This window comes from Bos javanicus, chromosome 6, assembly GCF_032452875.1.
Source record: "Bos javanicus breed banteng chromosome 6, ARS-OSU_banteng_1.0, whole genome shotgun sequence".
In the NCBI taxonomy this organism is placed as follows: Eukaryota; Metazoa; Chordata; class Mammalia; order Artiodactyla; family Bovidae; genus Bos; species Bos javanicus.
The window spans coordinates 14,578,573-14,593,000 of record NC_083873.1 but is presented as its reverse complement, the minus strand read 5'-3'; positions in this window follow the sequence as shown (position 1 = coordinate 14,593,000).

Here is a 14,428-nt window from a genome sequence, read left to right as displayed (position 1 = left end):
GAAATTTTGTTTTGTTGGTTATGCATGTCCAGCTTTCTGCGATCCCATGCACCGTAGCCTGCCAGGCTCCCCTCTCCATGGGATTTCCCAGGTGAGAACACTGGAGAGGTTGCCATTTCCTTCTCCAGGGGATCTTCCCGACCCAGGGATCGTATCTGCATACCTTGTATCTTCTGCATTGGATGGCAGTTCTTTACCACTGAACTACCAGGGAAGTATAGCTTGCTCCTGCTTTTCAGCTGTCTTCAATTATTATTTTTCTTTTGGGAGAGTGTTTCCGTTGACTTTTTAAATTTTTTACAGAATGGTCAATAAAAGAAGGAAAAAAGAAATGGAGTCTCTTAGTTGTTAAGTGTCATGTGAATGTTCGTGTGTATCCTACGTATTTCAGAGCCATAGTTTAAATATGAATAGCATATCTCATTATTTATGTTTTAGTCATTGATTGATTGAAGTGGTGAAGAATACTAAAATCACTAGCAAAACTTAGCTGAGTAAATGTTTTACATGTTTAGTAAAAGATATATTAATCTCATCACATGGGAGCTGTACAACTAACTAACCATGGAGTTGTAAAATGAGCTGTAAAATGGATTTGATTTTAGAATATTACAAGCTGTGTCATTATGGCTAAGATTAACTATATAGCCTATAAAGGTCTATTGCAGTGATGTCACACATAGGAAACTGTTTGATAATTATAGCTGACTTACTGGAATTTAAAGGGCAGAAAAAAGGGCACCTTTGAGTAATTATCAGTAGTAGAAAGACAAATGATTTGTGCAAGGTAATAGAGAATAATGATTTCATAATGATAGATGATAGAAAGGGTTAAGTCCTAAGCAAGTTAGAAGCTTTAATGGTGGAATAAAGTTATAATTTCTTTTGATCCAGTTGAGTGATCATCTAGAGCCTGTATCAGTTAAACAATTTTACTCTAGTGCTCTCTACAAAATGGGATACTCTACCCTAATGATGGAATGTGCAAACTTTAGGTTTGCATTGCATTGTAGGTCTTTGAGATTTAGGTCTTCCTTGTTGATTTTTATTTCATTTACTGAGGGGTGAATGTATGTATTAAACTCCAACAATAATCAAATCTGTATGTCTTTTCTGCTGGCATTTTCTTCTGTTCGAGCACTGTTTATAATAATTAAGTGTTGGGTGATATATTAGGTTTTCCAGGCTACTGTAGGCCACATAAAGCATGGTAGATTGAATTCACTAAATTGTATTTTCAGAACTGACTAGGAATACCATCTCCACTCTTGACCCTCAGTATACTTCTTAGATTTTTTTAATCTATAAAATAATATTACGAAACCCAATGGTTTTCCTAGCAAAAATCTAGATTAATGACCCCCTTCACTTGGTCCCTTTGTCAAACTGAGGAGTGATCATTAGTATGTACTCTTTTTCACTCACTTGAAGGTCAGGAACTGGCAAAGCTAACTCTTGGAACAGTGATTACCTCTGGGAGAGCACAAGCTATTGACCTGGAAGGAGCACATGGAGACTTCTGTGTCAGAACTTTTCTACATCTTGATGTGGAAGTTGATATAGTATGTGCAAAAATTTATTTACCTATGCAGACACAATTTATGCAACTTACTGTATATATGGTATACTGAAATATATATTTAAAAGTATAACCTACAATAAATATAACAATGATATATACATATACACACATATACACTGAATGATTCACCAAGAACAGCACCGAATTATATATGACAAATATTTAGAAATGCCACAGTAAGTTGGTAGAAACTCACATATATACTGCAGAACTTAACATTCCCCTATACAGCAATTAAATATATACAAGATAATGTCAAACTCTAATCACTGCATTAATGCCAGAACCAGAAAAAGGCAGAAATATGATTTTCACAATTATAAGTTAATAGAGTACATTTACAGAATATAATTTAATCCATTTAAAAGTCCTAAGAAGAATTTGGTAAGGTAATGAAATGTAAGAAATTATATATTTCTTATAAAAAGTAACTGTATATAAGTGCTTTAAAATATTTTCTTATTTGTTAGTTAAAACATAAAATGGTAAAACATAAGACTAATTTGAATAAAATAAAAAATATGAGAATAATCTAAACAAGGAATAATAAGATTATGAGAACACTATAATTTCTTTTTGAAAGATATAAAATGAGTTAATTTGATATAAAGATTTATCATATTTCTGAATAGAAAGAGTCAGTTAAGAGATTTTTTTAAAGTTCATAAGATTTTCCTCATTTCTGATCAATATGTTAGCAAATTTAGAAAACTCAGCAGTGGCCACAGGATGGGAAAATGTCAGTTTTCATTTCAATCCCAAAGAAGGGCAATGCCAAAGAATGTTCATTTGCACTCATTTCATATGCTAGCAAGATTATGATCAAAATCCTTCAAGCTAGGATTCAGCACTATGTGAACTGAAAACTTCCAGATGCACAATCAGACTTTAGAAAAGGCAGAGGAACCAGAGATCAAATTGCCAACATCTGTTGGATCATAAAGAAAGCAAGAGAATTCCAGAAAAAAAAAATCTACTTCTGCTTCATTGACTAAGCTAAAGTCTTGACTGTGTGAATCACAGCAAACTGTGGAAAATTCTTCAAGAAATGAGAATACCAGACTATCTTACCTGTGTCCTGAGAAATGTGTATGCAGGTCAAGAGACAACACTTAGACAAGATTGGGAGTGTTCAGAGTGGTATGAATGGCTGGGTCCCTCCACTGTTCACCTGAAACGGTCACATCTTCATTAATTGGCTACACCTCAATAGGAAATGTTCTTGGTGTTAAAAAACAAATAACCAAACAACAACAACAAAAATCCAGAAGCAATGGTTAGAACCAGACATGGAACAATGGACTGCTTTGAAATTGGGAAAGGAGTATGTCAAATGGTGTATATTATCAGCCTGCTTATTTAACTTATATACAGAGTACATTATGTGAAATATACTAAATGAACTATTCCAGGCTGGATGGATCACAAGCTGAAAGCAATATTGCTGGGAGAAATAGCACCAAACTCAAATACACTGATGACACCACCCTAATGGCAGAAAGTGAAGAGAAACTATGGAGCTTCTTGACCAAGGTGTTGGAGAAGACTCTTGAGAGTCCCTTGGATGGCAGAGATCAAACCAGTGGATTTTAAAGGAAATCAACCCTGAATATTCATTAGAAGGGCTGATGCTGAAGCTTTAATAATTTGACCATCTGATGCAAAGAACCAACTCATTGGAAAAGACCATGATTTGGGGAAAGATTGAAGGCAATAAGAGAAGGGGGTGGGGCGGTGCAGGGATGTGATGGTTAGATAGCATCACCGACTCAATAGACATGAACTTCAGCAAACTCCAGGAGATAGAGGTGCACAGAGGCGACTGGCATGCCACAGTTCATGAGGTCACAAAGAGTTGGACCCAACTTAATGACTGAAAAACAGCTGTACAGAAAACATTAAAATGAATAAAAATACAGGTCATTTAGGAATATGCTTTTATAGTTTTTTTTTAAATAATGTCCATGTGTGACTATACACACTTTTATTTCATAAAACTTAAATCATAATGCCATGAAATATAACTATATTCTACTTCTTTCAAGTAATATTATGATCAATTTCCTATAACATTAAAATGTTCAGAGAATATTGTTAGTGGCAAAACAAAGTTACATTTTGTGGGTCATTTATAATTCACTTAGTCATTTTATCAATTTGTACATTGTATTAAGAAGTTCCCTATAAATGGAAACATGGATATCAAAGGTCATCCCCAAAAGTGCAGAACAAAATGACTTACAGAGACATTAAAAATCATCATGGGGCAGATGAAAATGGCTAGAAACATTTTGAAAATAGTTTAAATTTCTATTAAGAATGGAAACACAATTTAATGATGAAATTACACTTTACCCCACAAGTTTGAGAGAAATTAAAAAAAAATAGCTACTGTTAGTAGAAATGCAAGGAAGGACAAGGTTATTTTTACATAATGCTGATGGCCAAGTTAATTTTTACACCAACATTTCACTAGAAGCAACATTTTGAGAGTGAATTATTCTTGTTCACTCTCTCGGTCATGTCTGACTCTGCCATTTCCATGAACTGCAGCACGTGAGGCTTCCCTGTCCTTCACCATCCCCCGGAGCTTGCTCAAACTCATGTCCCTCAAGTGGGTCATGCCATCCAACCATCTTGTCCTCCGTCATCCCCTTCTCTTCCTGCCTTCAGTCTTTTCCAGCACCAGGATCTTTTCTAATGAGTTGGCTCTTTGCAACAGGTGGCTAAAGTATTGGAGCTTCAGCCTCAGCATCAGTCCTTCCAATGAATATTCAGGATTGATTTCCTTTAGGACTGATTACTTTGATCTCCTTGCAGTCCAAGAGACTCTCAAGAGTCTTCTCCAACATGGTAGTTCAAAAGCATCAATTCTTTGGCTCTCAGCTTTCTTTATGGTCCAACTCTCACACCCATAGATGACTACTGGAAAAACAATAGGGTTGACTATATGGACCTTTGTTGGCAAAGTAATGTCTTTGCTTTTCAAAATGCTGTCTAGGTTTGTCATAGCTTTCCTTTCAAGGAGCAAGGCTCTTTGAATTTCATGGCTGCAGTCACCATCTGCAGTGATTTTGGAACCCAAGAAAATACAGTCTCTCACTGTTTCCACTGTTTCCCCAACTATTTGCATGAAATAATGGGACCAGATGTTATAATCTTTGCTTGCTGAATGTTGAGTTGTAAGCCAGCTTTTTCACTCTCCTCTTTCACCTTCATCCAGAGGCTCTTTAGTTCCTCTTTGCTTTCTGCCGTAAGTATGGTGTTATCTGCATATCTGAGGTTATTGATATTTCTCCTGGCAATCTTGATTCCAGATTATGCTTCATCCAGCCCTACATTTCACATGATGCACTCTGCATATAAGTTAAATTAGCAGGATGACAATATACAGCCTTGACATACTCCTTTCCCAATTTGGAACCAGTCTTGTTCCATGTCTAGTTTTTTGTTTTTTTTTAAACTTTACATAATTGTATTAGTTTTGCCAAATATCAAAATGAATCCGCCACAGGTATACATGTGTTCCCCATCCTGAACCCTCTTCCCTCCTCCCTCCCCATACCATCCCTCTGGGTCGTCCCAGTGCACCAGCCCCAAGCATCCAGTATCGTGCATCGAACCTGGACTGGCATCTCATTTCATACATGATATTTTACATGTTTCAATGCCATTCTCCCAAATCTTCCCACCCTCTACCTCTCCCATAGAGTCCATAAGACTGTTCTATACATCAGTGTCTCTTTTGCTGTCTCGTACACAGGGTTATTGTTACCATCTTTCTAAATTCCATATATATGCGTTATTATACTGTATTGGTGTTTTTCCTTCTGGCTTACTTCACTCTGTATAATAGGCTCCAGTTTCATCCACCTCATTAGAACTGATTCAAATGTTTTCTTTTTAATGGCTGAGTATACTCCATTGTGTATATGTACCACAGCTTTCTTATCCATTCATCTGCTGATGGACATCTAGGTTGCTTCCATGTCCTGGCTATTATAAACAGTGCTGCGATGAACATTGGGGTACACGTGTCTCTTTCCCTTCTGGTTTCCTCAGTGTGTATGCCCAGCAGTGGGATTGCTGGATCATAAGGCAGTTCTATTTCCAGTTTCTTAAGGAATCTCCACACTGTTCTCCATAGTGGCTGTACTAGTTTGCATTCCCACCAACAGTGTAAGAGGGTTCCCTTTTCTCCACACCCTCTCCAGCATTTATTATTTGTAGACTTTTGGATCACAGCCATTCTGACTGGTGTGAAATGGTACCTCATAGTGGTTTTGATTTGCATTTCTCTGATAATGAGTGATATTGAGCATCTCTTCATGTGTTTGTTAGCCCTCTGTATGTCTTCTTTGGAGAAATGTCTATTTAGTTCTTTGGCCCATTTTTTGATTGGGTCGTTTATTTTTCTGGAGTTGAGCTGTAGGAGTTGCTTATATATTTTTGAGATTAGTTGTTTGTCAGTTGCTTCATTTGCTACTATTTTCTCCCATTCTGAAGGCTGCCTTTTCACCTTGCTAATAGTTTCCTTTGATGTGCAGAAGCTTTTAAGGTTAATTAGGTCCCATTTGTTTATTTTTGCTTTTATTTCCAATATTCTGGGAGGTGGGTCATAGAGAATCCTGCTGTGATGTATGTCAGAGAGTGTATTGCCTATGTTCTCCTCTAGGAGTTTTATAGTTTCTGGTCTTACGTTTAGATCTTTAATCCATTTTGAGTTTATTTTTGTGTATGGTGTTAGAAAGTGTTCTGGTTTCATTCTTTTACAAGTGGTTGACCAGTTTTCCCAGCACCACTTGTTAAAGAGATTGTCTTTAATCCATTCTATATTCTTGCCTCCTTTGTCAAAGATAAGGTGTCCATATGTGCGTGGATTTATCTCTGGGCTTTCTATTTTGTTCCATTGATCTATATTTCTGTCTTTGTGCCAGTACCATACTGTCTTGATAACTGTGGCTTTGTAGTAGAGCCTGAAGTCAGGTAGGTTGATTCCTCCAGTTCCATTCTTCTTTTTCAAGATCACTTTGGCTATTTGAGGTTTTTTGTATTTCCATACAAATTGTGAAATTATTTGTTCTAGCTCTGTGAAGAATACTGTTGGTAGCTTGATAGGGATTGCATTGAATCTATAAATTGCTTTGGGTAGTATACTCCTTTTCACTATATTGATTCTTCCAATCCATGAACATGGTATATTTCTCCATCTATTAGTGTCCTCTTTGATTTCTTTCACCAGTGTTTTATAGTTTTCTATATATAGGTCTTTAGTTTCTTTAGGTAGCTATATTCCTAAGTATTTTATTCTTTCCGTTGCAATGGTGAATGGAATTGTTTCCTTAATTTCTCTTTCTGTTTTCTCATTATTAGTGTATAGGAATGCAAGATTTCTGTGTTGATGTTATATCCTGCAACTTTACTATAGTCATTGATTAGTTCTAGTAATTTTCTGGTGGAGTCTTTAGGGTTTTCTATGTAGAGGATCATGTCATCTGCAAATAGTGAGAGTTTTACTTCTTCTTTTCCAATTTGGATTCCTTTTATTTCTTTTTCTGCTCTGATTGCTGTGGCCAAAACTTCCAAAACTATGTTGAATAGTAATGGTGAAAGTGGGCACCCTTGTCTTGTTCCTGACTTTAGAGGAAATGCTTTCAATTTTTCACCATTGAGGATAATGTTTGCTGTGGGTTTGTCATATATAGCTTTTATTGTGTTGAGGTATGTTCCTTCTATTCCTGCTTTCTGGAGAGTTTTTTATCATAAATGGATGTTGAATTTTGTCAAAGGCTTTCTCTGCATCTATTGAGATAATCATATGGTTTTTATTTTTCAATTTGTGAATGTGGTGTATTACATTGATTGATTTGCGGATATTGAAGAATCCTTGCATCCCTGGGATAAAGCCCACTTGGTCATGGTGTATGATCTTTTTAATGTGTTGTTGGATTCTGATTGCTAGAATTTTGTTAAGGATTTTTGCATCTATGTTCATCAGTGATATTGGTCTGTAGTTTTCTTTTTTTGTGGCATCTTTGTCAGGTTTTGGTATTAGGGTGATGGTGGCCTCATAGAATGAGTTTGGAAGTTTACCTTCCTCTGCAATTTTCTGGAAGAGTTTGAGAAAGATAGGTGTTAGCTCTTCTCTAAATTTTTGGTAGAATTCAGCTGTGAAGCCGTCTGGACCGGGGCTTTTGTTTGCCTGAAGATTTTTGATTACAGTTTCAATTTCTGTGCTTGTGATGGGTCTGTTAAGATTTTCTATTTCTTCCTGGTCGAGTTTTGGAAAGTTGTACTTTTCTAAGAATTTGTTCATTTCTTCCTTGTTGTCCATTTTATTGGCATATAATTGTTGATAGTAATCTCTTATGATCCTTTGTATTTCTGTGTTGTCTGTTGTGATCTCTCCATTTTCATTTCTAATTTTATTGATTTGATTTTTCTCCCTTTGTTTCTTGATGAGTCTGGCTAATGGTTTGTCAATTTTATTTATCCTTTAAAAGAACCAGCTTTTGGTTTTGTTGATTTTTGCTATGGTCTCTTTTGTTTCTTTTGCATTTATTTCTGCTCTAATTTTTAAGATTTCTTTCCTTCTACTAACCCTGGGGTTCTTCATTTCTTCCTTTTCTAGTTGCTTTAGGTGTAGAGTTAGGTTATTTATTTGACTTTTTTCTTGTTTCTTGAGGTGTGCCTGTATTGCTATGAACTTTCCCCTTAGGACTGCTTTTACCATGTCCCACAGGTTTTGAGTTGTTGTGTTTTCATTTTCATTCGTTTCTATGCAAATTTTGATTTCTTCTGTGATTTGTTGGTTATTCAGCAGCGTGTTGTTCAGCCTCCATATGTTGGAATTTTTAATAGTTTTTCTCCTGTAGTTGAGATCTAATCTTACTGCATTGTGGTCAGAAAAGATGCTTGGAATGATTTCTATGTTTTTGAATTTACCAAGGCTAGCTTTATGGCCCAGGATGTGATCTATCCTGGAGAAGGTTCCATGTGCGCTTGACAAAAAGGTGAAAATCATTGTTTTGGGATGAAATGTCCTATAGATATCAATTAGGTCTAACTGGTCTATTGTATCATTTAAAGTTTGTGTTTCCTTGTTAATTTTCTGTTTAGTTGATCTATCCATAGGTGTGAGTGGTGTATTAAAGTCTCCCACTATTATTGTGTTATTGTTAATGTCTCCTTTCATACTTGTTAGCATTTGTCTTACATATTGTGGTGCTCCCGTGTTGGGTGCATATATATTTATAATTGTTATATCTTCTTCTTGTATTGATCCTTTGATCATTATGTAGTGACCATCTTTGTCTCTTCTCACAGCCTTTGTTTTAAAGTCTATTTTATCTGATATGCTACTCCTGCTTTCTTTTGGTCTCTATTTGCATGGAAAATCTTTTTCCAGCCCTTCACTGTCAGTCTGTATGTGTCCCCTGTTTTGAGGTGGGTCTCTTGTCGACAACATATGTAGGGGTCTTGTTTTTGTATCCATTCAGCCAGTCTTTGTCTTTTGGTTGGGGCATTCAACCCATTTACGTTTAAGGTAATTACTGATTAGTATGATCCCGTTGCCACTTACTTTATTGTTTTGGGTTTGAATTTATACACCGTTTTTGTGTTTCTGTCTAGAGAATATCCTTTAGTATTTGTTGGAGAGCTGGTTTGGTGGTGCTGAATTCTCTCAGCTTTTGCTTGTCTGAAAAGCTTTTGATTTCTCCTTCATACTTGAATGAGATCCTTGCTGGGTACAATAATCTGGGCTGTAGGTTATTTTCTTTCATCATTTTAAGTATGTCTTGCCATTCCCTCCTGGCTTGAAGAGTTTCTATTGAAAGATCAGCTGTTATCCTTGTGGGAATTCCGTTGTGTGTTATGTGTTGTTTTTCCCTTGCTGCTTTTAATATTTGTTCTTTGTGTTTGATCTTTGTTAATTTGATTAATATGTGTCTTGGGGTGTTTCGCCTTGGGTTTATCCTGTTTGGGACTCTCTGGGTTTCTTGGACTTGGGTGATTATTTCCTTCCCCATTTTAGGGAAGTTTTCAACTGTTATCTCCTCAAGTATTTTCTCATGGTCTTTCTTTTTGTCTTCTTCTTCTGGAACCCCTATGATTCGAATGTTGTAGCATTTAATATTGTCCTGGAGGTCTCTGAGATTGTCCTCATTTCTTTAATTCGTTTTTCTTTTACCCTCTCTGATTCATTTATTTCTACCATTCTATCTTCTAATTCACTAATCCTATCTTCTGCCTCTGTTATTCTACTATTTGTTGCCTCCAGAGTGTTTTTAATTTCATTTATTGCATTATTAATTATATATTGACTCTTTTTTGTTTCTTCTAGGTCCTTGTTAAACCTTTCTTGCATCTTCTCAATCCTTGTCTCCAGGCTATTTATCTGTGATTCCATTTTAATTTCAAGATTTTGGATCAATTTCACAATCATTATTTGGAATTCTTTATCAGGTAGGTTCCTTATCTCTTCCTCTTTTGTTTGGTTTGGTGGGCATTTATCCTGTTCCTTTATCTGCTGGGTATTCCTCTGTCTCTTCATCTTGTTTAAATTGCTGAGTTTAGGGTGTCCTTTCTGTATTCTGGCAGTTTGTGGAGTTCTCTTTATTGTGGCGTTTCCTCACTGTGTGTAGGTTTATACAGGTGCCTTGTCAAGGTTTCCTGGTTAGGGAAGCTTGTGTCGGTGTTCTGGTGGGTGGAGCTGTATTTCTTCTCTCTCCTTTCGAAGAGTTGGGTTGCTTTTCTGGGTGCCTGATGTCCTCTGCCGGCATTCAGAAGTTGTTTTGTGGAATTTACTCGACGTTTAAATGCTCTTTTGATGAATTTGTGGGGGAGAAAGTGTTCTCCCCATCCTACTCCTCCGCCATCTTGGCTCCTCCCCCTCTTGTCTTCTTACCAAGGTCTGTGTTGTCATTCACCTTGCATCCTCAGTCCAGGTCCTTGATCCTATGAACTGTGCAGTTTTCTGGTTCTCTGTGTTTTGTTTGTTTGTTTTTTTACATTTCAGCTTCTGTGGAATACTTCTAAGTTGCTCCTCATGGAATAAACCTTGGGCATGGGGTATCTCTTCAGGCTGCTTCAGCAAAGCGCAGCCATTGCTCCTTACTTTGGACGAGGGGTATCTCCTTACCCCCATGTCTAGTTTTAACTGTTGCTTCTTTACCTGCATACAGGTTTTGCAGAAGGCAGGTAAGTCATCTGGTATTCCAATCTCTTTAAGAATTTTCTACAGTTTGTTGTGATCCACCCAGTAAAAGATTTCAGCATAGTCAATGAAGCAGAAGTAGATGTTTTTCTGGAGAAGGGAAAGGAGAAAAGGAAAGATATATCCATCTGAATTCAGAGTTTCAAAGAATAGCAAGGAGAGATAAGAAAGCCGTCTTAAGTGACCAATGCAAAAAAATAGAGGAAAACAATATAACAGGAAAGACTAGAGATCACTTCAAGAAACTAGGGATAACAAGGGAACATTTCATGCAAAGATGGGCTCAATAAAGGACAGAAACAGTATGGACCTAACAGAAGCAGAAGATATTAAGAAGAGGTGGCAAGAAGACACAGAAGAACTATACAAAAAAGATCTTAATGACCCAGATGACCACAATGGTGTGATCACTCATAGAGCCAGACATCTTGGAGTGCAAAGTCAAGTGGGCCCTCGGAAGCATCACTACAAACAAAGCTATTCCAGCTGAGCTATTTCAAAAGATGATGCTGTTATAATGCTGCACTCAGTATGCCAGCAAATTTGGAAAGCTCAGCAGTGGCCACAGGACTGGAAAAGGTCAGTTTTCATTCCTATCTCAAAGAAGGTAAATGCCAAACAATGTTCAGACTACCCCCACAATTGCACTCATTTCACATGTTAGCAAAGTAATGCTCAAAATTCTCCAAACTAGGCTTGAACAGTACATGAACCAAGAACTTCCAGATGTACAAACTGGATTTAGAAAAGGCAGAGGAATCAGAGATCAAATTTCCAACATCCATTGGATCATAGAAAAAGCAAGAGAATTCTAGAAAAGCATTTACTTCTGCTTCATGGAGAGTGAATAATCTGGATAACGCAGTAGAATAAATCATTGTGGCACTCATTCTGTATAATACTACATAAACATTCAGGGATCTTTAAGATCTATAACCAGTTCAACTAAACCAATGGGTATAGAGCAACTACAAAAATACTCATTCAATTATTTTTAAAAAATGTAAAAACGACAACTATTTGTTGTCCTGGCTTGAAATTGTAAACGTATAAATTTTCCCAAGTGTTCTAAGCTTTTGGTGATTTCTCAACTTCCTTGCTGTATGTGGAAATTTTCTTCTCACCTACATACAATGAAGGTGCCAACAGATAATAGGACACATGTCCTTAAAGATTTCCAACAAAAATTTGAATTGTGTTCATGGTTTTTATGGAGTCAATAGACTTAACTTCTTGCTATATCTTGTCTGATATATATATATACATATATATATTAAAATGAAATATCTTTAGCTTCTATGTCACAGAGTGAGTAATTCTTCTTTAGATGTGTATCAAGTAGATTCCCTGATAATGGGTTTGATATTATTCATATAATTATACACTTAATATTTTTCAGTTTTCACATTTATACTGAGAGTAAGTAAAGTTTAGCTAATCGCTGAAAGTTCAGTTATAAGATTTGAGATTTAAATTCAAAAATCCTTCAAAATTCTGGACAAAGACTTCCTACTCTTGCTACACCTTTTGCTGCTCATGCAACTTTTAGCAAAACCTCAACTTAGCAAAGTGAAGGCTTGGGGACTCAGGGTATGTGGGATATAGGGCTGGGTAGGGGTGGAGAGTAACGAGTCTAGAAAGAGTCACCCTACAGTTTATTACTGGTTTTCTTTGAATGATGACCTCACAGATGATTTTAACTTTTTCTTTGTAATTGTCTGCATTGAGCCTGATGGGCTGCCGTCTATGGGGTCACACAGAGTCGGACACGACTGAAGTGACTTAGCATAGCATGATTGCTATTATGATATAACAAAAAGAAGAAATATTTTCAATACTAACAGCAGCAACAGAAAGATGTGTCCCAAAGATCTAAGCACTTTAGGGTGAGAAGCTGGTTAAAGAAGTTGACTCTAAGTGGTCTGCTAATATGGAAAAACAGTCTGGTCAACATGCCTAACACTACTCTTCCTTCTCTTTCATTTCTGTGACATGCTGACAAGAGGAATCATATATCCACTTAGTTTTTGCTTACACACATTTTCTCTTTGGTGCCTTGGATAAGAAAAGAGCATTTTAGTAATGTTCAATTTTAAGTTTAATAAAGCATGAGGGATCCCAAGTGAACATTATTCTCGGAGTTGGTTAATTCCTGACATAGTTATCGGTTTAATCATACATTCCTTTTTTTTGTTTTGAGTAGAAGAGTGATGTTAATGATTTAAATGTGTGTTTGGTTAGGCTCATGGTTTGGAAACTGTCATATTGCTAACAACACAAATTTGGACGTGAATTCTGAGTCTCAGTTTTGAGTCCGAGTACAGAGATCATTTTCATTCCCGTTAATGCGGCCAACATTGTGATAGTATGCATGAGATTTTTAATTATCGCACTCTTTTTCCTAGTTTTATAGGCCTGCAGTGTCTTTGTCTTAGCACCGTATTGAGAGCTTCATAATAGAGAGGAATAAAAACTCTCAGGCACACGGCTTTGGTAGTAATTAAATGGCAGCACATTTCAAAGCTATGGATATTTAATGTCACCAAAGTATCAGTTTCACATTTGGTTCAATACTGTGTGTGGGAATTAAATGCAGAACAGGGTGTTATCACCGCTTAATCATGTAAATCGTATTCACATGTTAGGCCTCTGTTCTTAATTGAATTTTTGCTTCTTTATTTAGAAACAAAGATTTCTTGATAAGTTTAAATGGTTTTAAGCAGAAGCATATTCTTAAGAAATTAATTTTCATATTTTCTTACTGGTACTCAGTTGTAAGTGAATGTCACGGTGTGTGGTGTGACAAGGCTGAATATTTTATCTTTATTCGGGAGATATAGTATAAAGCTGATGAGCAAAGCTGATGCTGGAAATATACTCATGGAAATTCCTATGGCAGTACTACACATTCATTTTGACTTTTTAAAACTAAAACAGTTTATAGAATTTCCCTCACAGTCTAGTCGTTAAGATTCTGCACTTCCAATGCAAGCGGTACAGGTTCGATCCCTGAAATCCCACATGCCAGAATGGTGTGGTCAAAAGAAAAAAAAGTAAGTTGGAAGGCAAATAAAAGACAACTTTAAAAGAAAGCAATGAGATTTTATTTTTAAAAATAACTTATTAAAAATGGTTTATAAACACCCACCATTAATACAAAGTTGGCACTTAAAATTCTTTTGTAGCTATGCTAATCATTACTTTATCATTTCTCAGTCATTAACTCCAAATGTATTTCCTATGACTTAGTAATAGAAAACACTGAAATGCTTGGGTCTTTTAGGCAGCAATGTTTTTAGTTCAGTTGCATCTAAAGGACATTTCTTAGAATTTAATAAAATTATCTCCTATAGAAGTTACTTTAATGCAAGTGATGAAAACCTTTACGTTCCTGAACTTGATTTATTTTACTTCTTCATCATTCACAGCAGTGAATTGTGAAGACTTGATCAATTGGACTTCTGAAATTCTTTTAGAAAACAATATAAAAACAAACAGATAAAAACAAAAAGATAATTCTTTCATTATCTTACACCAAAAATGCTGCAGAATATATTACAGGCTGAATATTTTACAAGAGAGTAGGATTTTGAGGGATTTCTGAATTCAATTTCCAAATCTTTTAACTG